Below are 27,665 nucleotides of genomic sequence, written 5' to 3' on the forward strand. Positions count from 1 at the left end.
CACATAGTGTAAATCACATATTCACACTAACGATTCTAACAAGTGAAAGCTAGAAATCCCTTCAAGAAAATTAACCTGATTGTGATATGGGTAGATAAATCAACCATTCTACTATTATTCATTAAAGCTAAGTTAGGGTTGGGCGGATATTAAAAAGCCTTTGGGCTTAAAAATGGTTGTTTCATTGTTTTTTATGGTCCTTTTCATTTTTAATTTTGTAGTCCATTGTCTTGAACGTGTCGCAGTCGTGCACTTCATCAAGTGTCCAGCCGTGAAGTGCTCTGTTTTCTACAGATGAAGCAACAAGATTGGCCTTATTATTGATATTATTTATTCACTTATAAATATACACTTTTAAAAAAGTGGACATATCTGAACTTGAAATACTGGTAATGTCAATAATTCAGTTATTATGAACATGTCAGCACATCATAACTATTTTTAGTTTCAATTAGTGGTAATATTTTCCTGTAGATCGAGCATCAACCATCACATTACCAATCATTTCTGAATATATCTGCATAAACAATAGCAGAGCCTATTAAGAGTCTCATCTCATGAATGCGACATTCCAATTTTTCCTCGAATTCTTGAAGAAACTACTTCAACTTTGCAATGTTCACCAAAGTTGAGTCCAAACGAAATATGAATTCTAAAGCAGTTACAAAGAGAAATGAGTACCTTGCAAGCATAATCAAATCCAAAACATGTAGGGACCTCTTTGCATTTGAGATCACCATCAATAGTTTTTGGGCAACCAATCACTCGAGTTTTCAAATTCTTACTCCTAATTGGAAATCAACAGAATGAAGGAGAGAATATAGATAACAGAATCTTGCACAAAAAAAAACAATGGTACCCTAGAATAATTAATTACTCAACCTCATATTTTTGCAATAAAAATAACATATACTAGCTTATCCATATATGACAATGAGAGTGACAAAGAGAGAGCAACAAGGAGGGAGGCAATAAACAAATTTCATAGTTTTGAAAAATACCTAAAGTTTTCAGCGAGGAGACAGGCATTTGTGTTGGAATAATCTCCACCAATTACAACAAGGCCATCCAGATCAAGCTTCTGAGCAGTTTCTTCAGTTTGCTTAAACTGAAAATAGAACCGAACTGTCAATTAATGCCTTGAACTACAACTAAGACGTCTCAAAATGAAAATTCTGGGAAGGAAGAGTTTCACCTGATCTGGAGTTTTAATCTTATCCCTCCTACTGCATATCATATCAAAACCACTCCAGTAAAACAAAAATGTATTTAAATCAAGAATTGGACTCAAATGACAATCACTTCGCATCAAGACTGCATATATTCACACTAACAATTCTAACAAGTGAAAGCTAGAAATCCCTTCAAGAAAATTAACCTGATTGCGATATGGGTAGATAAATTGGGCAACCAATTCTACATATTTATCATTAAAGCTAAGTTTTGGGTTGGGCTGATATTATAATAAGCCTTTGGGCTTCAAAATGGCTGTTTCATTGTTTTTTCATTTTAATTTTGTAGCTCCATTGTCTTGAACGTGTCGCAGTCGTGCACTTCATCAAGTGTCCAGCCGTGAAGTGCTCTGTTTTCTACAGATGAAGCAACAAGATTGGCCTTATTATTGATATTATTTATTCACTTATAAATATACACTTTTAAAAAAGTGGACATATCTGAACTTGAAATACTGGTAATGTCAATAATTCAGTTATTATGAACATGTCAGCACATCATAACTATTTTTAGTTTCAATTAGTGGTAATATTTTCCTGTAGATCGAGCATCAACCATCACATTACCAATCATTTCTGAATATATCTGCATAAACAATAGCAGAGCCTATTAAGAGTCTCATCTCATGAATGCGACATTCCAATTTTTCCTCGAATTCTTGAAGAAACTACTTCAACTTTGCAATGTTCACCAAAGTTGAGTCCAAACGAAATATGAATTCTAAAGCAGTTACAAAGAGAAATGAGTACCTTGCAAGCATAATCAAATCCAAAACATGTAGGGACCTCTTTGCATTTGAGATCACCATCAATAGTTTTTGGGCAACCAATCACTCGAGTTTTCAAATTCTTACTCCTAATTGGAAATCAACAGAATGAAGGAGAGAATATAGATAACAGAATCTTGCACAAAAAAAAACAATGGTACCCTAGAATAATTAATTACTCAACCGTAGATTTCTGCAATAAAAATAACATATAATAGCTTATCCATATATGACAATGAGAGTGAGAAAGAGAGAGCAAAAAGGAGGGAGGCAATAAACAAATTTCATAGTTCTGAAAAATACCTAAGGTTTTCAGGGAGGAGACAGGCATTTGTGTTGGAATCATCTCCACCAATTACAACAAGGTCACCCAGATCAAGGTTCTGAGCAGTTTCTCCAGCTTGCTTAAACTGAAAAATAGAACCGAACTGTCAATTAATGCCTTGACTACAACTAAGACGTCTCAAAATGAAAATTCTGGGAAGGAAGAGTTTCACCTGATCTGGAGTTTCAATCTTATCCCTCCCACTGCATATCATATCAAAACCACCCCGGTAAAACAAAAATGCATTTAAATCAAGAATTGCATTCAAATGGCAATCACTTCGCATCAAGACTGCACGTATTCACACTAACAATTCTAACAAGTGAAAGCTAGAAATCACTTCAAGAAAATTAACCTGATTGCGATATGGGTAGATAAATTGGGCAACCAATTCTACATATTTATCATTAAAGCTAAGTTTTGGGTTGGGCTGATATTATAATAAGCCTTTGGGCTTCAAAATGGCTGTTTCATTGTTTTTTCATTTTAATTTTGTAGCTCCATTGTCTTGAACGTGTCGCAGTCGTGCACTTCATCAAGTGTCCAGCCGTGAAGTGCTCTGTTTTCTACAGATGAAGCAACAAGATTGGCCTTATTATTGATATTATTTATTCATTTATAAATATACACTTTTAAAAAAGTGGACATATCTGAACTTGAAATACTGGTAATGTCAATAATTCAGTTATTATGAACATGTCAGCACATCATAACTATTTTTAGTTTCAATTAGTGGTAATATTTTCCTGTAGATCGAGCATCAACCATCACATTACCATCACATTATATCATTTCTGAATATATCTGCATAAACAATAGCAGAGCCTATTAAGAGTCTCATCTCATGAATGCGACATTCCAATTTTTCCTCGAATTCTTGAAGAAACTACTTCAACTTTGCAATGTTCACCAAAGTTGAGTCCAAACGAAATATGAATTCTAAAGCAGTTACAAAGAGAAATGAGTACCTTGCAAGCATAATCAAATCCAAAACATGTAGGGACCTCTTTGCATTTGAGATCACCATCAATAGTTTTTGGGCAACCAATCACTCGAGTTTTCAAATTCTTACTCCTAATTGGAAATCAACAGAATGAAGGAGAGAATATAGATAACAGAATCTTGCACAAAAAAAACAATGGTACCCTAGAATAATTAATTACTCAACCGTAGATTTCTGCAATAAAAATAACATATAATAGCTTATCCATATATGACAATGAGAGTGAGAAAGAGAGAGCAAAAAGGAGGGAGGCAATAAACAAATTTCATAGTTCTGAAAAATACCTAAGGTTTTCAGGGAGGAGACAGGCATTTGTGTTGGAATCATCTCCACCAATTACAACAAGGTCACCCAGATCAAGGTTCTGAGCAGTTTCTCCAGCTTGCTTAAACTGAAAAATAGAACCGAACTGTCAATTAATGCCTTGACTACAACTAAGACGTCTCAAAATGAAAATTCTGGGAAGGAAGAGTTTCACCTGATCTGGAGTTTCAATCTTATCCCTCCCACTGCATATCATATCAAAACCACCCCGGTAAAACAAAAATGCATTTAAATCAAGAATTGCATTCAAATGGCAATCACTTCGCATCAAGACTGCACGTATTCACACTAACAATTCTAACAAGTGAAAGCTAGAAATCACTTCAAGAAAATTAACCTGATTGCGATATGGGTAGATAAGTTGAATCAAAGTTCGTGGATAAACTACACATCCCTTCGTACCTATAAGTCAAAAGAAGAAATAAAGAGATAACACACAGAGCACTAAACAACAAGGTACAATTTTTTTCGTATCATCTCGTGGCCATTCGCTCGTACCATTCGTAAGTTTACATTTGAAAGTCAAGCCTAACCCATTACTTTATTGGTCATTTTCTTTACGAGTTCATAATGGAAGTCTACATACTTGGTACCGCTAATTATCAAATATGAATTTAAAAGATCTTAATGCATTTACCAACATGCATATTTTGGAGATCTCAACTGATTTGCCTACTACCTAAGTGCTAAATATAATGTGTTATCACTAAATTATTAAACATGAGCGTTTAAGTAAAACAGCAAAAGTTCATAATGGATTTGGTATATTTTCAAAACCTTATAACATAATGGATTTCTGATTTTCTCTTGCTTAAACAACCGTACTAATGATGATCTCATTCACTTTCAGTCACCAATTGAAACAGTATTCTCTCGACTTCTGAACCATAGGATGTGTGGCGACTAGCATCAGCAACAGACCTACAAAATCCATATATATTCACCATTTGTGTGACCATAAATGGGTCATGGTATCCACATAGTAAGCCATTTTTGATGACAAGAATATACTATTCCAGAGATGCTAAACCATCTTCTCATCAACAAGTCTAGAGGTATTCATGTGGTGAGTACATAGACAACAAATATATACCAAAAAGAGGATACAACAAAGAAGAAACAAAAGTGTGTTACCTTCATCATGTAATGAACTTACATATAGTAACAACAAAACAGTGAACTGACAAGAAGAAAGATCCGAGTCATTGGAGCTTTCCTGTCCAAGTAGAAACAGTAAATCAACTGGATCAGATGGTAAAAATGATACAGGTTCTCTAATGCATTGTGAAATCATTTCCGAAGATGACATCCACCAGAGAACTGAGCATTAGATACACTCTCCATTTCATCTTTTCATAAGGAAATGAGCCTAAACATCTAAAATAGAAACTCAAATAACACGCAGATAGAAGTGTGTTTGCAAAATCTATGGTCCTGATGTCAGGATTTTGGAGCAAAATCGAATGAAAAGTTTCCAATACCCCAAAACAAGTTCCTCTTCAGTTACATTGATAGTTGCTAAAAGCCAAGGTAGTAAAGAGAGCACAATTTTTCATTTCTTTGGTGATAGAGTCGTCCATGACAGTATTGACTTGACTATATATATAGAACTCCTTGAGAAGGTATAAAGAATTTAAAAGTTGACCTGGTTGTGTTTCGAATGTACTGAGACAAAATAAAACTACATGTTGATGTTGCTAGATGCGGCACCCTATGAGATGGAGACTTCATAATCGTGACCAGGATTGCACAGGTTGTTGCAAATGTGTCTGGATGTATGCCCATCTCCCCAGTCACATTCTTACGGAGCATACTCGTCAAAATAAGAACTAGTTCTTCAATATGAGATACAACCACTACTCCAGGACACTGAGAAATGCATTTCAAAATGAGACCAAGTGTTTGGCTGTGAATTGGATGGAAAGGAACTTCAGCAACATGACGCAACACTAGAATTAGTGTTGCAAATCCAACCGCAAGCCTTTGATTGAAGGGCAATTCAGCTCTTGAAAGAAGATCAAGGGCCTGAAGACAAGCCCTTGCTAAGGGATCCTTACTTTCAGCAATGTGCAACTCATTTCATTATCCTAGAATTCGAAGTTTCTGGCATATGTTCTATTTTGAAAAAAGAATGTGTAGTTTTCATGTATTTAATAGCACAAAAATAGCTAGATATCTATGACCTTGACTAGTTTTCATGCATTTACCAACACAAAAATAGCTAGATATCTACGACCTTACTTGAACAGGAACTGTTTTATAGGTTGTACATACATGTCCTTGAGTTCTAAAAAAAAATAGCTAGATATCTTTATCTCTGACAGATTATGCTTGTTCTAGAATTTTCAAGACTACGATTAGGATTTGTTTCATAGGTTGTACATTTGTGTCCTTTCGATCTAAAAAAAATAGCTAGATATCTTTATCTCTGACAGATTATGCTTGTTCATGAATTTTCAGGACTACGATTGCTCACCTGAAAATCTTAATATCTCAAATACATAATCCACTATATTTTCTTCAACCAATAATTGGTTTGGCTTGATGAAAGTGCCCTCTGAGGACAAATAACTAATTATTAGCTCCAGAGTGTTAAGTTGGAGATCTTAGTCTGATGAAAGCAAAGGACCTTTGATAGAAACTTGGAGTTGATATGCCATTGCAAAATTTTTACTTCTGATATGCCATTGCAAAATTTTAGTCATTTAGGGCAGCGTTTGTTAATTTATTGGAAAAGAAGTCGATTAAAATCTTTGGATAAGTGATCTTATCTTGTTTACAAGATTGACTAATCAGAATTTAGAAACTTAGAGTTGAGCTAAGAAGTCGTGTAGATGAAAACTCATCTGGGTATATCTTTTGGGGGTAGAATATCGAATTGAAACCTATAACCATACTGTAGATGCGCAGCTCTGTGATTGAGCTGAATTTTGTAAAATGGTTCTTCAGTCTGGAAATAACTTGCACATGAACAAAATGTTTTGAGTTGCATTTTCTTGTAGCTTTTTGCTTTCTTTCTTCAATATCCTAGCAAGCAACTTTGTTGGTGGAATGGCATATCTTAAGTCCGAGCTCAAATAAGTCGATTTATCTTGTTGCTTTGGAATTTCAAGTTTTTTATTCATTTTGGGAGCCACTACTCTAATTGGGATTTAAGTAGTGAATAAACTTAATTTCTGCTCCTTCCATAGAGTGTTTGAAAATTTTTTGTTATTGGCCTTGCCACAAGAGATGATTCATGGATCTTTCTATGGGGTTTCCATATTTTAGTTCATTTTATGTTGTTCTTGTACTGATAAAATTAATTTTTTTTGGGGCTGCTTAGTTATGATAAGCAGAGACTGATTTATAATTTTTAATAAAGCTATTAGTTTACTACATTTAGAAAGGCCTAATGCAGCTTTATTGTGTTTCAGGTTGGGCCTTGTTGCAACCATTAAGGTATGCAGTTTTCCATCCATTATGACATAATACCACGAGTATCCATTTCTTGTATTTTCTCAAAGCATTCAGGTTAGTTGTCAGTATAGAATGATCATGCAGTATTCTCGAGGTTGGAAATAATTGTGTTTCATAGCTTTTTTTTTTAAACATTTATTCTGGTAGTGATGCACAATGAATGAATGAATAGGAATAGTTAGATACATATGGTTCAAGTCCACACACTCACACACACATATACATACAAACAAAACTTTTATTATCACAAAGGAGGTTATAAGGGATGGGAGATGAGGCTTCCCCACCTAGCTACGGGGATGACAAAAACGCTTCCCAATTGGCATGAATTTGAAGAAAAAAGTAATTAAAAATGTTATTAAAGATTAAACACTAGAATAAAATGTAAACCCTGAAAATGCGATTCAAGGCCATATGAAATGTGTGATGTAAGGATAGAATAGAAAATAACCAAGTTTTGCAGAGAAACAGAAAATTCTATAATTTCTGAAGCGCCCCTCCCTATTTTTAACCAACTACATAGATGACTAAACTCATTACTTGATTCACTTTAGGACACTGGTTTTATTGGGTCAGCCTCAGGACTACAAGTGTGTTATGAGCTTCATTCTGTAGTAACAAAACACATATTGAAGGCATACAGAATGCTGTCTAGGAGGGGTTGAAAGCAGTAAAAGGGAGAGGAATTTGTGGAAAATTAACAAGATAATATTCTGGTAGTTGTCAGTATATAAATCAATACACATCAGATAAAAGAAGAGTGAGAAATGAGAAACTTGGCTTCATCTGTATGCAAATGCAAACATTCAAAAATATCACCCAAACTCATGCACCACCAGCTACAAATTATAAACCAGAAAGAAGATTTAGCCATCATGTTCGGTCTAGGAAACACAGAAAAAGTGGTTTTGAAGAAGTTGACAAACCTACATATTTCAATCGGACATCATCATTTTGAGTCTTCATGAGCGCCTCCAGAGATAGGAACAGAAGTTCTGGACAAAATGCAAAGAGAATATCATTTTCAGTACTATGGTTAGATGCATATTGAATTGTGGTCAATTTATATAGAACAAAGAGGATCTCTCCCCATATCTCCTTGCTGCATATGAAGAGTAATTCAGAACTTGTCATAAAAAATGCATATGCGCAGTACAAAATAATTTGCTTCTTTCGAATTATTCAGTTTATCACCTTGGTAATTCAAGGCCTGGCACGAGATTTGACGCGAGGCCATCGTTGTTCTTAATTTGGCCATGGAAATTTGTTGTCCGATAGTTTAAAGCTGCCCAAGAAGCTGTACAGATTTCTGAAGAAGCTGTACAGAAATCTGAAGAGTTTGATATTAGGTAATGTTTGTTTCCTTTGGTTGTTGTAGCATTATGAATGTATTGCTGTAACTTTCCTTTTCATTGTCATTTGTTTGGCTGGTTCGTTAAGTGTCCACTAAACTCTGAGAAAGCTATTTCTGTGTTTATGTCTGAGAAAGCTACCTCTTCTGGTCTGGCAGTAGTAGCCAATTTTTTATTCCTCCCCGAAATTTTTTTTTTTAAAAAAAAAAAAAAAAAAAAAGGAAAAAACAAAAGGAAGAAAAAACATGTGTAATTGGTTTCCTGTCTGTTGAAGTGAAATCAGTCTCTTATTAACTACAGGCAGACATAAGCATTCCATAACAATGAAGCAAAAAGGAACAAATGAAAAAAAAAAAAAAAAAAAAAAATCACCTGATGAAATACGCATTCCATAACTACAGGCACAATGAAGCATTCCAACGAAATACGCACGAATCTAGAACAGTAGAACAAACATGATTACCATATACCCCCGATGGCGGCTCCAAGACAACGCGCCAGAAGAAAGCCGATCCGAAACTCTGGCGATAAAGTCGTCGCAAAGAGATCCATCACCGTTAACTTCAGTAACATCACAGAGGTGACGAACAAGATCAACGACTTGGCGAGCAATGGCGTCATCGTCGAAGGAGCAGAGTGCGGCGACGAAGGGAGCGACAATGAAGTGAGAATCGAAAGTGAGGAAGGTCTGGAGGAATGGAGACTGAGAAGGAGCCTGGGAGAACTGGGAGAGCGCGTAAGGGACGTGAACTGTGGGAGAGAGGGGATCGGAGATGAGATTGGAGAAGCAGAGAAGGCAAATGGTTCCTCCTTCCTCCGTATGGAGGTAGATCGATGATCGGTGGCCATGGGAGCGTGATTTTGGAGGAAGTTCAACGTCTGAGGAGTAGGGTTTCAAAATTTTGGCCGTTGAGTTTTGCTAATAAATAACAAATAAATCATACCACTCTCCAGCTGGAAATTATTTTTTAAATATTTGTTTATTTTTATCAAATTTATTGTCACTTTTATCAGCTTTTTTATTTTTTATTTTTTTGTTAGGTTAGCAGAGATTCAAATGGGGCTTGTCTGTGTTTTTATAGGAAGGAGAGAGAAAGAAAGAGAGGTGGTTTCTGGGGTTTTGCTGCTGCAGGGAATGAGTAAGGGAAGAAAAAGGCGAAGTGGAAGCATCAAATAAGGCTGTATTTTGCCTATTCCCGAAGATGAACTAAATAAATGAAGGTTTAATATCCAATTAGAATAAATTTGAACTAAGTTTCAAAAATTAGAAAATATAATACAATTCAAACTCAAAAAACATAAGGCTAGATTAGTCATAATAATAACCTTTTGACCATACCCTTTGTCTAAAGAATAATCACATACTTTTTTCTTCAAATAATAATAATAATAATATATTTTCAAAAGTTGCATTTTAGTCTTCAATCATCATATTTATTGTTTCAAAACTAATCTCGAATGAGAAATTCTTTAGAATTTCAAATAGAAATCGAAATTCAAAATGACGTAGTGATTACCTTAATTAATACGGTGGTCTAAATTTTCGTTATAGATCGATATCACATCATTTCATCCATCGATTTTGTCCAACATTCTAAAGAATTTCTACTCATTGATATTTTTTAAGGAAAAATACATATTTCTTTCCTCAATTTTGAAATAGTTTCAAAATGTTACATATTTAGTCCTTTAAGTTTTGAGTTTAGTTTCAAAATCCCTAGCTAGGTTTCAAAATGTTACAATTTTACCATTGAGATTTAAGTTTTGTTTCGATTTGGTTTCTAGATTTCAATACTTATACTTTTAACCTCAAATTTTCATTAAATGCTCACTTTAGTCATTGACATTAATGTCTATTAATTAATTTAAAATAGTTATGAAGTAAATTTAAAATTTAATATCGATAAAGATAGTAAAACTTAACTGATTATAATTCCTTTTATTCTTTAAAATTAATTAATAAACATTAACACACTAAATACAAAAAGTAAGTATCTAGTAAAAAATCGAGGATAAAAATGTAAATGTTGAAACGTATGGATAAAATAAAAACAAATTTCAAATCTCAAGAGTAAAATCGTTACATTTTGAAACCTAAATCCTAAACCTTAAATAAAATTCAAAACTTACAGATTAAATAGATAACATTTTGAAATCTACAAACTAAAATAAAAACTAGACATAAAATCTATAGACCAAAAAATATTTTTTCTATCTTTTAAACGTTTAGAAATGTTCAAGGATAATATTATAGCGTAACTTTTACAATAATATATATGGGTATTTCCTACACAAATAGCAGAAGAATATATATAATTTAGCTAAAATTTAAACTATGCAAGAATAAAGAGGGAAATAAAAGGAAAGTAAAAAATAATAATAATTAGAAAAAGAAAAAAGAAAAAAAGGGAATTTTTTTTGTTGTCATTTTAGAGTCAAAAGCGGGTGATAAAAGACAAAAGACAGGCGTGTAAATTCTTCATTACATTTTCCTATGAATTTTGTTAGCACTCAGCGCCTTTCTTTAAATCAATATTAGTTCATTTTTTAAATTACGTCACCCTTTATTAAATCAAGATAAAAGACAATAATATTGGTTCGAAAAATGAACTAAATCATATTATTAACCTTAAAAGGAGAAAAAAACAAGAAAGAAGCGAGAAACAAAAAAATTGTAATAAAAAATGTTTTTGTTTTTTTAGGAAACAAAAAACAACAAACCTGAATTTTTCAAATGCGATGATTGTACAACTTTTGTTCTAAAGATTTTATCAAGTTAATTTTTTTCAACAATAATATTTTATCAAGTTAATTTTTTTCCTAAAATATCAATTAATGACTAAGAAGATAAAATATTATTATAGTACTTAGTCTATTTTATTAAATGTATATTTCAAATGTTACACATTTAGCTTATAAACTTTCGGTAACTTTTTAAACTTAATTATTGTCACTTTTATCAAATTTGGTATAATAAAAAAAATTCATAGAAAAATACACGTTCAATATATTTGGAAATTTTTAACAAGTGAACGTAAGTAAAATTAAAATGAAATTTTGGAAAAATAAATGTGTGGTATATTTTCAAGGAAAGTGTTGTCCACGCGGGAGCCAAAGCGCGTAGATAAGGCTTATCTCAGCTTTGGATTAAGACGGTTGCTTGCGAAAAACCAATATTTTTGTTTAATTTTATTTTTTCGAATTGATTTTAATATAATATTCTAAGTCAAAATTTAAAGTATATTTTTCATACAATTCTCGTATCACAGTGGCCAATGTCAGTTTATTTTTTATTTTTCGAAACAAACAATGTCTAATTAATGGTATCGTACATCGATAAATGGTCCAATTTCCCTTTTTTAATTACTTGGAAACCAAGAATTAAATATTCAACATTTTTTAAGAGAGAAATTAAATATTCAACCTGATAAAAACACATTTATTTATTTATGTTTGGTGTTTAATATCACTTTTGGTATTTAAACTATGCTAAAACTAATAATTCGTCTTACATTCAATTTAATTTATGTATTTAAAAATTTATAACAATCTAGTCTTTATTTTGAAATTAAATTATTTCAAAGCTCAACAAAATTCATCTATATGGATGATCAATATACTAATTAGACATCCAATATATTTATAAACTATAAAATCAAAATTGTTAAATAATAAAAACTAGCATTAATTTGGATAGAATATTCTTTTATGACGTATATATTAAATTGTTATAAAATTAAAAGTATGTGAACTAAAATGTTACAAAATCAAAATTCATATACTAAATTGTTGCTTTCACAAAACCAAAAATGATAAACCTTCAATGTAATTTCATGTACTTACTTAATGACATGTTTGAGAGTAATTTTGAAATTGTTAAATTAACTTTTATAATTTTCAAAATTACTCTAAAACAATCAGTCATAACTAAAGTTGATGATATGAAAATTGTATATAAAAGTATAAAATTAAATATCAAATTAATTTTGAGTGATTAAGAACATATTTCATTGTGATTTAATAAAAGTTATTTTACAATTTCAATGCACGATTCACTTATATATTTCACGTATACTGAGAACTCACAACAATTGATTATTGAAAACAAAAGAAATATACATAGAGTATTTTTAAAGCTTTAAAAATTGAAAAATTGAAAAACAAAATAAATTCAAAAAGAAAAAAAAAACAAAGACAATTGTTTTAAATGAAAAATTACTCGAAATATTTTTAAATATAGTAAAATGTCAATGTCTATAGTGATAGATATTGATCACTGATAGATGTCTATCAGTCTCTGTCAGTATTTATCGTTGATAGATATCTACCATTGCTAGATATCATTGATAGATATTTATCGGTGTCTATCACTGATAGATAGGGTTGGCAAAATTTCCCATCGAAGTGGAAAATCCTCAATTTAACCAAGGATAGGGTCAAACTAGGGACCTGCTCTGCTCCACTTCGGCCCCGTTATCAACACTACTACTCATAGATAATGACATTTTGTTATATTTATAAATAAATCAACTATTTTAATATATTTGAAAACGAATCGCCCCATAAAGAAAATCTATATAATTATTTTAAACCTAGAAAAGTAAAAAGTTATTGGAAAGTATTTTTTTTTAAGTCGAAAATGACAACTAAGAATGTTGGTGGGAATCAATGTCCTTATTACTAAAGATTAAGTAAAGAAAATTTGTCTGAGCAACTTTTGCACTCCAACTTAAAACAACAAGTACTTTTTGTTTGTTTGAGTCTCAACTATTAACTGCTTTAGCTATCATTAGTCATAGTTCAATGATTGAGTTATTTATTTATTTTAAAAATTGAACGTTCAAATATCTACTCGACACATATATATATTGTTAAATCACAGGTTGACCTAAAAGCAAAAGTTAATGGGTGAAGACAAAATTAATATTATATCAACACTCTAACACTTCTCTTATTTATGAACTTGAAATATATAGAAGATTCAACAAGTGAAGATATCAATTTTAATTGAGGAGTATATGACACGATCACATAATCTTTTGTTCTTATGTCATATCAAATAACATGGAATTCTATCTCATCAATTGGTTATAAGAGAAGTAACTCATATCTATCAACATACACACGATTTTATTTTATTTTTCTATAGGTTATTTATTTAGTTTCCAAAATCATAAATTTTTAATATTTTTAATGTCTAAATAGAAGTTTCAAATCTCTAATTTTTTAGTTAATAGTATATATTTTATGTCTTGTCTAAATAATCCTCATTATTGAATTAATTAATATATATGATCATTAATTTGATAATATTATTTATATTGACATTTTAAAAAATATATTATATTAAACTTATTGCTTATGTGACAATAACAATAATGAAAACAAACTTTCGGAAGACAAGAAGAAACTTTAATTGGATTTAAGGTGTTTTTTATTCCCTCCATTAACCTCATATTAACTATTTCACAGATTTGTTATTGAAATTTTAGTAATTTAATAACTTTTTAAGTGTTTAAATTTTGAAAATAAATCATTTTAGAAAAAATTAAAATATTTGACAACCACTCAAAATAGCTTTTTAAACCCTTTCAAAATATATCTTAAACAATTTCTTTTATTAAAAAAGTATTTTAAATAAAAATGACTTTTCTGAAAAATATTTTTTTCTTTAGTTAATCAAAGCATCTCTAATTTGTGTAATAGATATTTATATTATTTTTTTTAAAAAAAATATCTTTGGTCCGTAAGTTTGGTTTCAAAGTTTCTAGATGTTACACTTTTCATTCTTAATTGTTTGGTTTGATTTGAATTTAACCTCAAATATTACAATTCTACCATTGAGGTTCAGTTTCATTTTAATTTAGTTTTTATGTTTCAAGATTTACAATTTTAATATTAATTTTTTTACAAAAGATTCGCTTTCAATCTTTAATATTAATGTATATGGATTAATTTATAATTATTTTAAATTAAATAATAGATATTCACATCAAAAATTAAAAGTGAGTATTTAGTAAAAATTTGAGATTAAAAATTTAAATTTCGAAACATTATGACCATATTGGGAAAAAAAAAAAAGTCAACTTAAAAGTGTAGCCTATAAACTAAATGAAAAGTAGAGCCAAATTTAAAAATAAAATAAAATAATTTTTTTCTCTTATTTATTTATTCATAGTAATATCTTGTAAGAAAGTGAAAAAAGAGAGAGAAAAGAGGAAAGCTTGTTGAAGTGGCTGCAAAATAGAAGAGAATTCTTATCTGACAGCAGAAACTGGCCGCGGACAACACCACCTGGCCGGTCAGTGACCATAATGCAAACAGCAGAAATTTGACCGTTATGTTTGAATATGTCAAGTCAACAATCTTTTCTCACTAGTTATTCTCCTTCATCTCACAATTTTATTTTATTTTTTGAAAGATATTGTAATTAATTAAAGTGTGGGGTGGAGAATCGAACCTCAGACTTTGAGATCGATAGTACAAGTACTATGTCAACGCTCTTGTTGATCTCACAATTTTATTTTATTTTTTTCTATTTCAAATAAATAAAGAAAATTCCACTTTGATTGGTATGATAATTAAGAACATGTTTGGTAGATAATCTGAATTTTGTTTTATGTTTATAGATTTTCTGAATTTAGCAAATTTGCGTTTGACAGACAATTTGAATTTTAATTCTGAAAAAAGTTTTTGGATATTGTGATCCAAATAATGCAAATTGTAAAAAATAACATTTTTATGTTTTCGTTGTATCTAAGTTTTGAATTTTGAATTTTAAAGTGTTAGAATTATATTAAATAAATATAAAAATATTTAGGGTGTGTTTGGGGTGAAGATTATTTTTAAGACTATAATACCACCCCTTGCTACAGTAGATACTATTTTGTATTCCTTAATTAGTTACTTTCAACACTATTTTAAAAGCATTATTTGCTATAGTTTTTACTATTTTTTACCTTCATCATTTTTTTTTATTCATTGTTACAGTGTTTACTATTTTCTTCTCAAACTAAAATAGTTTACCCCTCAAACACAAACTATTATAACCAAAACTAAAATAATCTATACCCAAACACAAACTATTATAATCCAACTATAATAACCTAGGATTATAATAACCAATTCATTACTCCAAATGCCCCCTTAGAACTTCAGGATGTCATGTCATAAACCCAATTTATTTTTTAAAAAATAGAATATGTATTATGTAATGTATTATAATATTATATAATTATAGAAAATAATTAATATAAAAAATGTTAATAAATAAATCAAGAAGGAGTTGTTTGGCACACTACGTTGAGTTCATATGTCTATAGTTTAATTATCTCTAAAGTTTGTATGTCTGTGGGGTTCATATGTATGGGTTAATATCTCAAGGGTATATGGTGTAGTTTTTTAATACATAAATAATCTGTTTGTATGATAATCATTTTTGTTTGGAATTTTTTATTCAATAATTTTATTCACACATGCATGCACGCACTTGGTTTTTTTTTTTTTTTTTTAACCATACATATATTGTTGGAAGTTTTAGGATATAAGATTTAGGGTTTACTTTTGGATCATGCATGAGCAATCATTTTACAAAATTATGCAGGTGATGTCTAGTTGAATGATTTTTTTTAGCATTTTGATATTCTTTTTAAAATAAAAACTCTCGTGTGTCTAACAAAATTTTCTCAAAAGTTTTTTACATACAAATTTGTTTGATTTTTTACATGATAAAAGTGATTTTATTAATGTTAAATTCCTATAAAGAACGACTATAAAATACTATGAACTAATTAAAAATCAGGAATTCAACGTTCTGGCATAACTTGCGTACTTTTGTGTCAACAAAGGTGTTTTTATTGACAATTTTTTGTGTCAACTTAAATATAAACATTTATTCATGTTTTATATGTATTTTTAAATTAATAGTTATTTTGAAGGTTTAAATTAAGGTTTTATTCATGGTTTTATGTCACAAGCGTCAACAAAACAAAAAATCGTATGTCAACAAAGCTCAAATTTGTAGTAGTAATAATTTAAAATAATAGTCAAGATTTGGTGGAGTGACTGCCATAGGAGGTCGTCGGAGTTGGCCCTCAATGGTGGTAATTTGATGTTGCCAGACTTTTTTTTAATAGAGATGTAACTTAGTCAAATTTACTTGTCATTATTTTGCCTAAAATTCATAGCTCAATTTAATATACAGTGAGAATTCGTTGACATACTAATGATGTAAAATTCGAGCATTACAGATGGTCAAACATAACAATAGACTTTTTTTTCCCTTCTTTTTTACCTTCCTATTAAAACTTTATTATGTACTACTTTTGAATTAATTATTCAATTTCTTCAATGGCTTATAACCTTTTCAAATTTTAGATTTTTCTTAATTTATTAGCAATTGTTTCATTTTATATCGAGAGCGTAATTTTTATGTCGGTCCTTCTTTTAGTAATTCTTATCTAACATTTATGTTAGATGATATAAGATTAAATTTACCTTCACTTACAAATTTAAGCTTTTGAGTCAATTTGTGATTTAAGATGATATTAGAATAGGTTTTATGATATTAAATAAGATTTATTTAATTTGTGATTAAATTCTAATTTGTTAAACACCATTTGTCGAAAGTGCATTTACCGAAAATTAGGAAGTGTTGTGCTATAAATAAATGAATCGTAATTCAGCTAACATAAGCTTTTACTAATTAATTTTGAGGTTAGAGGTTCAATTTTCTTATTCCACATATGGTAGAAAAAAATGTGAACAGAATAAATTAAATATTTTTAATACGTTTATCTATCAAAATTTTCTTCCCATAATAATTTTATAGAATAAATATTTGATTGTTCATGAATGTTTTTTTTTTTTTTGGAGTATTTACCAAAATACGAAGTGCACATAATTAAGTGGTAATTGACATGTATGAACCTTCATATCTCCATACCTCATATTTGTTGTACTAAAAAAATTGCAAAAAGTATAAACAAATAGACATAAATTCTTTTATACAAATATATCGAACATGATTTTCTTAATACAAAAATCAGGGTATGAAGATTACCTTGATTTTCTTAATATCCTTTATGTAATCATTCATTATTTGGTATACTCGTTGACTAAATTTTATCTATTAATAGTTTAAAAAAAAAAAAAAGAGATTTTCAAAAATAAAATAAAAATTAGGAAAACTATTTACACAAAATAATAAAATCTTAATCTTCTTTATAGAGCATAGAGACCGATAGAAGTTTATTGACATAAAAATCTATCAATGTCTATTAATATTTTTTTTGCTATTTCTGTAAATAGTTTGACATTTTTTCTATTTGGGAAATTTTTCAATAAAAAATTATTTTAGAATTTAACTTTCTTTCTTTTTTTTTAATACAACATCGTGGGGGATTGAGCAACTTCCAACCTATAGGAATGTTCGGGTTTTTATTACTATTCGGGTTTGGAGTTTATAATATTTTATTTTTGATCATTTGAATGTTAATAAAAAAAAAATTAAGATATTATAAATTTTTCCTTATAAATTAATAACTATTATGTTATGAATAATTTATTTTTATTACTATTGTTAATATAAACTCTGTTTGAAGAACTACTTTATAAAATAAATATGTAGTTAGTGATGTAGGGTCCGTTTGCTGGTGGAAAAATGGTTTTTTAAAAAACTTATTTTTATTTAAACATCCTTCGTGAATATTTATTAAAAAAACATTTAAATGGTTATTTTAAATACTTATCAAACATTTAATTTTTTATAAAATGACTTATTTTTTAAATTAAACACGTGAAAATATATTACAAACACACTCTAGTTGATTCTTATAATATTCATCAACGTGAAGAAAATACATCAAAATTATCTCTCTGTTTAAATTTATTATCATAATGGCTCTAAAACACGAAGTTTATGATAAGTGTAAATAGTTTTTGAGTTGAGTTTAGTTAAGGGCAGTCAATGAATTTATTTTATTATTTTTCAGTTTAACTAAATTTACTTGTTTTAAATAAAAATTAATTTAATTATTTATTATAAAATTTCCATTAGATATGAGTTTACAAAACTTTTCAACTAAACATAAGTTTGTTTGGATAAGTTAATACATACAACACTTTCAAAATAGTGAACCCAATCCATTGTAATAGTTCCCGATTTATTCGATACTTTTTAAAATTTACATATATAGTAGACACAAAAATTGATAGTTTAGAGTCTATTAGATATAAATACAATTTTATTTTTAGTAGATAAGTTAATTTAAAAATAACAAAAATAGAAGTAATTAGACATAAATTTAAAAGTTTAAGAATGTATTAGACATTTTTTAAACTTTATTTAGGAATTCATTGAACTAGACGACTTTTTAAAGTTAAAAAACTAAATATATATATATATATATATATAAAATAAAAGTTTAGATAGTTAAACTTTAATTTAATCTTTATTATACCCAAAAATAAAAATAGAATATAATTTAAGTAGAGTTTGCATCTTTGCTTCAGTTATATTTTAGGTATTAACATTTTGATTGTTGTTATATGATTTTCTTTTTCTTTTTTTTTTTCTTTTGAATATGTATTGTAATTAAAGTGCAAGTGGGGGAATCGAACCTCGAACCACGAGATTGATAATATGAACATTATACCAGTAGAGCTACGCTCTTATTGGCATTGTATGCTTTTCTTGCTAGTGCAGTTTTTAGTATAATTAATGTGTATATGAGGATCTAAACCTTCAACCTCTAAAAGAAAAGTTTTTATTTAAAACAATTTCTACATGAATTGTGAGTAAATGAACGAAGTTGAAGGAACTTGTGATTTAGCTATTTGTCGAACTAGATTGTAAAAAAAAAAAAAAAAACATTGAAGACTCAACAATTACACTTTTGAAATCATATACACATAAAAATGCACAAACAAAATGTGCCTTTTAATTTGCTTTTAAGTGTTGCAATGTCGACTATGTAACTAATATTGGTGAAAATTTATCAATAATTCTACATACGAGACTATGATTTTATATCGTATTACAATAAAGAGAAGAGGATTTTATAGTCTCAGATTAAGACACAAACAAAATATAACTACAAAAACTATAAGTGAAACACAATCTAAACTCGTTATCGTTCTTTAGAAATACAATGTAAACTCGCTAAAAAATAGGAAAGATACTTATAACATTTTTGTTTCTAAAAACATGCCCATTACCTTATAATATGATTTCATAGCCATCTTTTAAAAAAGGAAAAAAAAAACTTGTTATTGTATTTAAAATTTAGATTTCAAAAGCATTCTAAAAAGTAAAAAGAAAAAAGAAAAGGAAAGGAAAGAAAAACTAAAGTCTCAATTAAAAAATAATAATAATAAAATTAGAAAGAAAACAAAAGAACTTGTTTATCCAAGCAAGAAACCAAACATCCCCACAAATTTTGGGCCTTTTGGGCCGAAATGTATGGTTCTTCCAGGAAAGGGGAAGAAAATTCCTTGATTTTGGGCTTTAGATTATTCGCATCATTGACTATTTTGCCATTTCTTTTAATAGTTTAAAAGGGTAGTTTGAAGTTCGGTTTAAATATTATTTTGGTTTTTGTACTTTTAGTGCTCATTTTTATTCCATATGCTTTCAACCTTGATTCATTTTGATGCTTTCAAAATATTCGTTTTGGTCCTTGTACTTTCAAAAAGTGACCATTTTGGTCTTTTCATTTCCATTTTTACTTTATTTTTAAGGGGGTGAAATTGTTACTTTTTAGAAGTTCAAGGATAAAAAAGAACAAAATTTGAAAGCATAAAGACAAAAGTGAACATTTTAAAAGTACAGGGACCAAAATGAAACAAAGTTGAAAGTATAGAAACCAAAATGAACATTTTAAAAGTACAAGGATTAAGATGAACAAAAGTAAAAATATAAGGACCAAAATAGTATTTAAACTCTTGAAGTTCTAACCTTTTGGTCGTATGTACATGACTGAACTGTCTCAATTATGTTTGAGAATTTCGTTTATTCAAGGTGATCCCCAAAACAATAATAAGAATAACCCTGAATAATGAATTGATAATCAATCCCAAGAATGTTAAGTAAATTTGGCTTGAAAAGTTTGATCAAATATAAAAAAGAAAGGAGAACTTATTTATCTTCAAGATTTGAAAGTCTCTCCAGTTTAATTGATCAAACTAGATTGAAAGTTTTAGGCATTATGAACACAAGAATACAAAAAAAGCATAAAAGCTTAAGAAACTAAACTCTATAATAAAATCATTCTAATTTCAATTCTACTTCAAATGTGAAAAATACAAAACAATTTAAACTAAATGAAATGTCACTATGAAAGAATACAACCTTTCACCTATATAATCGAGTCCAACAAAAAACTCTTTAACTCTATACATGGACGTTTATAAATGTAAATACATGAAATTTAGTCGGTACATAAGGCAATAAGGATGCGGATGAATTTGGATTTTCATTTTCACAGCATCTCTTAGGTGGCCTTAAACTTAAAAGATTATAACTCTTCATCATAATTTGGAAACTTACTTTGGATGTAAGCATTTAATGCTTCAACAAGACTTTTAGCTCTAGCTCTTGTCATTGTAATTTATTTCCTTATCACTAGGTAGGGAATTCAAATCTTCAACATCTTGGTAGAAGAACAAATCATGGATTAAATTTGGAATTTTTGAAAGTACATTGTCTAAATTATTAAATATTAAAGTTTAGAGGTTAAAATGTTACTAAAATTAATGTACAAGTACCTTTAAGAAAAATTGTGATGTATAGTAACAACAAAAATTTTGCTAATGAAAAATACCTAAACTATTGAAGTATTTGCAAAAATGACTAATTGGATATTTGTAGTTGATATGAAGAAATTTCTTTTCATTTATATCCCTAGTATATCTATGTATTTACTTAACAATATCAACAAAAAGTTGACAGTTTTTTTTTAATTAAAAAAGATAAAAAAGATGGGTTATTATTACCTCGTCCTAACTTTTTTTTTCTGATCTTTTTTATGAAAACATTAGTGTAACGACCCGACCTTTTACTCTGACAAGAGTCATTACTCTTATATGCATATTTACATTCAAAACATTCTGACTAATAAAGTAAAATATTTATTGAAACAAAGATAACTATTTCAAATCAATTTATTAAATCTGTAAAATAAACAAGTAGATAAAAAACCTTTTTGCTCAGGAACTCTAAACAAAACTAAGAAAAATAAAGAAAATAACATCAAATTATTAAAAAAATTTGTCTAACAACAAGTTCAAAATATTCAAACAACTGGAAAACATACACTCAGCTGAAGCGGTTTTCATGTTTCATATGGCTTGGTCACGGGTCCCTTTCGTCACTCGTTGGTTTGTTCCGGTCCTTACCTGAAAAACATAAAATAAGAAAGGTTTAGTATAAAAATAGTCAGTAAGTAACTCCATTACTAGGGCCAGGTCATTTATATCCTATAAATGCAAACAGGTGGGACATATACACATAATAATTAACCACTCAGGTGGTCGTCTAGTGAATGGTTTAACCTGTCCTAACATGGAGCTGTAATATGGTGTGAACTCGTCGGTCCATAGATCTATAACATAATTGCAAACTCATTAGTTTTCGGAGCTGTAATGTAATTGTAAACTTGTCAGTTCACGAAACTATAATGTAATTGTGAACTTGTCAGTTCACGGAGCTGTAATGTAATTGTGAACTTGTCAGTTCATGGACTTGTATGTAATTGTGATAGGATGGTCGCTAACACATTACATGGAATCTATCATAGCATTTCGTATTAATACATGCCTTAGGGTCCCACACATAAACATATATGTAAATAACATCGTGCACATGATTCAACTCTATTCATATCATACTAAGAATATCATGTCATGTCATGCTTCTAAATTCCATCCAAACAATTCAAATAATATGTTACGGTCTGAGTCGCCTAGCTTGAGGGTAATAAAGCTACTTACCTCAAAATATAAGATCATAGCATTCCGTATTAATACATGCCTTAGGGTCCCACACATAAACATATATGTAAATAACATCGTGCACATGATTCAACTCTATTCATATCATGCTAAGAATATCATGTCATGTCATGCTTCTAAATTCCATCCAAACAATTCAAATAATATGTTATGGTCTGAGTCGCCTAGCTTGAGGGTAATAAAGCTACTTACCTCAAAATATAAGTCCAAATATTGTACTTCAAGCAACAAATAGTTGATGATGAAATAAAGAGTGTGAACTAGAACCTAACAACACAAAAACCCAAATTTAATTCATCTTTCAAAGCCCAAATTCCATCCACCAATTTATGTAATTAATCTTCGAATAATTTACCCAAAGCGAACTTGATCAACAGTCAAGCCCAAGCTTTGGCTCCAAAATCTCCACCAAAATATTTTAAAACAACCTTTAATTCCAACCTTCAAAATTATCATAAAACCCAGAATTTAAACCCATTCCCAATGGGTAACCAAAACAACGAGAAATCACTGAAACCTTATCCAAAATCTAAAATTCTGGTGAGACCAAAGCAAAACCTGACGAGAAGGAGTCAAGGATGTCCGATGGCGCGCGGCTGAAAACGCGATCGAGGGTTGGGCATCGGATCTGGCAGCACGGCTTGAAGAAGAAGAATGGCACGGGGCGTGGCGACCTCGCTGCGATCTCAGATGGCGGCGCGAGAACTTTGGCAAGCAGCAAACAGCTTAAAGTGTTAGACGACGACTGGATGGTTGGGCATGGAAAGGAGACGAGGGAGAGAGATAGATCCAGGGAACCATTGTAACACCTCACACATTTTTTAGTAATAATGTAATTTCAGTAACTTTGTTATTTGGAATTTCAGTAATTGTTATTAGTTGGAGGGCATTTTTGGAATTTTGCACTTCAAATATAAGTGCGAGAATTTAATTGTTGGCGTGAAATTATTCAAATTGGAAATTAATGACAAGAATTAATTTTCTTTTGAAACGGAAATAATTTAATAGTATAAAATGGAAAGAAATTTAATAGATAAAATGGAAAGGAATTTAATAATATAAAACAGAAAGGAATTAAATGTGATTATATTTATTTCCTTTTTTGTTTTACTATTATTATTATTATTATTATTTTAAAAAAACTCTTTCCCTTTCTTCCTCGCGCACCCGTGGGCACCCCCCCTTCAGTTTCTTCTTCCTCCAGCCGAGACCCTAGCCGCCGCTCCAGCTGTCCTCGCTTGGCTTGTCACATGCGACCGACGATCTCTTCTTCAGCCCATCACAATGTGTTACTTTTTATGGGTTTTCTTGAAGATTTTTACTATCCATCAAGTTTTGGCTTCCATTTATTATTACCCATTGTGTTTGGGTCATAGATTCGAGCACTAGTGGAATTTTATGGTAGAAGTGTGTTGTCAGGCATTGCGAAGGATTAAGTTGGGGTCGCAAACGAACTTAAGTTCGAAACTAATTTTGGACCAAGCAATGTTTTGGTAAGTATATTAAGCCTTCGAAGGATTAAATTAAAATATAGTTGTTGTGTTTTTAGGTTCTAACCACTATTATTGAATTGCCTAGATTGAGAAATTTGTTTAAGAGATCGAAGGCAGTTTTGGAACAAGCTACACTTTGGGCTTGATTCAAGATTCATCTAAGCGAGGAGAAAGATTAAATTGCTTGCCACTTAGGCGTAATTTGAGGTAAGTAATCTTACTACTGGAACTGCCCACGGGCCAAGCATTAGTTATATGCTAGCGTGTTAAATGAAGGTTATAGCAGAATGACAACATCAAAGATTGATAGTATAACATGATTAAAGTATGTTCTATTTATGCACATAGACACTTGAATGCTAGTATAAGATGGTATGTGCTTCCATGGTTGTATTTGATCTGATGATGTTGAGGTATACATGTATGTTGTAGAACCATGATGTTGAGGTATATGTGTATGTTGTAGAGCCCTGATGTTGAGATTTATATGTATGTCATAGATTCGTACAGTGATGATTATGATGTTGAGACTGTGTAAATGTTCTTACTGATTAGTTAGATGCCCATTAGATTTTGGTTTCCTTCGGGATTCACCAGTTTGTGTTTCCTTCGGGATTCACTAGTTTGTGTTTCCTTCGAGATTCACCAGTTTGTGTCTCCTTCGGGATTCACCAGAAGTAGTGGGTATACTTAACTACAGTAGGATAGGACTCAGTCTTCTTCTTGTTTAATGTGTATGTGTGTCCCATGAGGACTAGAGCAGTTTATATGTTTCACCAGAGGTGGGTATCTAGGGGACATAGATGCCCAACTTGACCCTAGTAGTGGGGTTACTTACTGAGTATTTTATACTCATTCTTTCTCATGTTGTTGTTTCAGGTAAGGGTAAAGATGCACCGACGATGGACAAGCAGAATTTGTGATCGAGCCACTAGGACTAGTTTTTACGCTTCTGCATCATGAGATTTAGAGTTCTTTTCTTGTTTCTCTTAATTTTTAGTGATGTTTAAAACTTACTTTTAAGAATCGCTTTTCAAACTTATTTATTATCTTTTATGATTTATGGGTACCCTACTATTGATTTAGTATTTGAATTTAATGAAAGTCTTTTGAACTTACCTTATTTAATTAGCATTTATTTCGCCATAACCGAGTGTCGTTTTGAGTTCCATCCATGCATGTATTTAGTAACGGCCTAACTTAAGTCCTAGGGGGTAGGGTTGTTACAACCATTCTTTAGGGGGATTCTCCCAGGGTGCCTCGAAGCGATGCACGAAAACGTTATCCAACCTAATGAGAGAGACCGTTCATAATAAAAGTAACCAGATTCATCTTTTGTCAACAACTCTAAAAATTCTCACAGGTCTTTCTAAGATATTCTCCCATGTTCATAACCTAGAGCATTATCTCATTGCAAGTAACCCTCGGGAACTATTTTCCTTGTTTTGCTTTCTACACTTTTTTCTCTGCAAGGTTTTGTGGGCAGTTTCTCTTCAAATGCCCATCCTCGCTGCAGTATAAACATTTTCCTTTGTCTGCAGCTTTGGCCTTGCCTTTGCGGCCTGTAGAAGTTTTCTTTTTCCCTTTCCCTTGTTCTTCTTCAAGGGAATACTCTTATTCTTAGAAGAAGAAGCAACACCAGGCTTTTTAGAGGACGATCCTCTTTTTCTCAACAGCGGAAACATTTACCTTTGCTTTTTGTCCTTTTATTCTCAAATGAATTGAAAAGCCTGTAGCTCATTGAGAAGTATAGTCAGGTTATATTCTATCTTGTTCATTAATGTGTTTTTACAGGATTACAAGAAGCTCTTAAAAAAAGACTCAAGAATAAAACCGACTTGGCTATTCTCATCTACGACAACTCTGTTTACCTCTATCACATTGAAATGGACCATCATGTCTAGGACATGTTCTCTAATAGAGGCCCTTTCTTTCATTTGACAGTTGTAAACATATTTGATAGCATCATGCCTCAGGGAGAAGGACGATTGTCAAAACATCCCTCGTAGAGATTCCATATCTCTTTGGCAGTACTTATGCTTTCTTTCATGTTTCTTAGCCAAGATATCATATATGTTGGCAAGAATGTGGACATGGGCTTTCTCATTCGCCTTCGTCCATCTGTCATATGCTTCCCGAACAGTTCAGTTTGCATTTGAGCTAGGGATGGAAGGACATTCCTCTGTCAAAACCAACCTTAAATCATTTATCACCAGTATTGTGTTCAAATGTGATTTTACTGTAGCATAATTGTCCCCAGTTAATTTATCCAAAGCCAATAATTGTACTAATGAACTAGTCATTCCGAAAATATAAATAAATTCTTTGTTAGTGAATTGCTTTTAAACCCAATCATGTCTTAGCAAAGTAATAATGTACCCAAATTTCATTATTTTTGCAACGATACTATAGTGAGTTAGAATAGGTGCTACCGAGGGGTAATCAAATATTCATTCACTAAAGCAAGACATTCTTGACTAAATACCATCTCCAGAATAACTCATATTCCGATAGTCATTTAACTACCATTTTTTGTCAGAACTTACTAACACTTTAGTAATTTCGAAAGTGTAACCCTCCATTTTCAGATCTTAGAGGTTGGCCCCAGTGATACTACCGAATTGGAAAGTCAAGGTTGGAAAATGACCTAATAAATCCTATCCATTTCTGGAGTTTGAGTTGTTCCGAATTCTATGTTATAACCCTCCGAGGGAATAGCCGTTGTTAAATAACTAGCAAGGCCGACATAAATACGACAAGCAGGCGTAAGATAGGATGCATAGGATGCCCTCATTCCTCATGTCAATACAGTAAACAACATTATAAAGTAAGAGTTCATAGTTAGCTTAGGATTAAGATCGAGTTACCTAGGTCATCTAAGCGAAATAGTCAGTCTTAAACAGTAAACAACGTTATAAAGTAAGAGTGACTTATTTCTTGGTCTGATCTTATGCAAACTCATTGCATAGGACGCCCTCACTTCTTATGTCAATACATAAATGAATTAGGATCACTTTGTTTGTAGCACCTTATAACAAATTGAATTACAGAGTGGGCCGCATCCGATAGTATTACTAGAATAAGGCACCCAACCTTATTCATATACTATAGATCATTTAGACTATTTACTCGAACTTGATCCACTCTTATGTTTCCACATAAAGTTCAAGTACTCATGTAATAGTCATGGATCTTTTAGCTTATTGAATTTATTTCTAAAACGAAATAAGCAATTCATATATTTAATACAACTCTATTGAATCAAACTTCAATAACAACTTTATTGATTTGCAAAATGAGTTTATCGTTTACAAACCACGAGTTTTAGGACATAAAACCCAACATCAATTTCATCATTCATTGCTTCTATCCACTTTCTTGCATTTGCACAACTTACTGCTTCTTCAAAGTTAGAAGGTTCTAAATCAGTATCCTGTTCTGAGGCATTTAGAGCTAGATTGATATAGTCATCATACCTTGAAGGTGGTACAATAGTTCTCCTTTGTCTGTCTTTATTTAAGGTATAATTCCTTAGATCGGGTCCCTCTTGCTCAGTGTCAGAGGTTGTCTCTTCTTCTTCTTCATATCGAGACACTTGGCCACTGGTATCACTAGAAATTGAGCTTAAGAGAACTGAAGTAGGCATAAGTGAGTGCTCCACCTCAATTGTATTTGTCTGCTCTTAAGGTGTTTGTTCAGG

At 30.7% G+C, this 27,665-nt stretch overlaps 1 pseudogene across 1 annotated transcript; it reads right to left on the reverse strand.

The window, feature by feature from the left end:
• Nucleotides 1-1,363: 1,363 nt before the first annotated feature.
• On the reverse strand, nucleotides 1,364-27,611 carry LOC120069681 (protein PUTATIVE RECOMBINATION INITIATION DEFECT 1-like; annotated as a pseudogene). Its single transcript, XR_016529483.1, has 15 exons — nucleotides 27,363-27,611; nucleotides 8,906-9,381; nucleotides 8,305-8,387; nucleotides 7,987-8,105; nucleotides 7,853-7,896; nucleotides 6,128-6,327; nucleotides 5,893-5,903; nucleotides 5,249-5,724; nucleotides 5,159-5,169; nucleotides 4,965-5,020; nucleotides 4,786-4,867; nucleotides 4,429-4,572; nucleotides 3,989-4,053; nucleotides 3,612-3,836; nucleotides 1,364-2,890 (listed from the first exon to the last, which is right to left on the reverse strand). The product of XR_016529483.1 is annotated as a protein PUTATIVE RECOMBINATION INITIATION DEFECT 1-like (transcript).
• Nucleotides 27,612-27,665: the final 54 nt, after the last annotated feature.

Source organism: Benincasa hispida, chromosome 1 (assembly GCF_027475165.1).
Source record: "Benincasa hispida cultivar pf3 chromosome 1, pf3_genome.v1.1, whole genome shotgun sequence".
Classification (NCBI taxonomy): domain Eukaryota; kingdom Viridiplantae; phylum Streptophyta; class Magnoliopsida; order Cucurbitales; family Cucurbitaceae; genus Benincasa; species Benincasa hispida.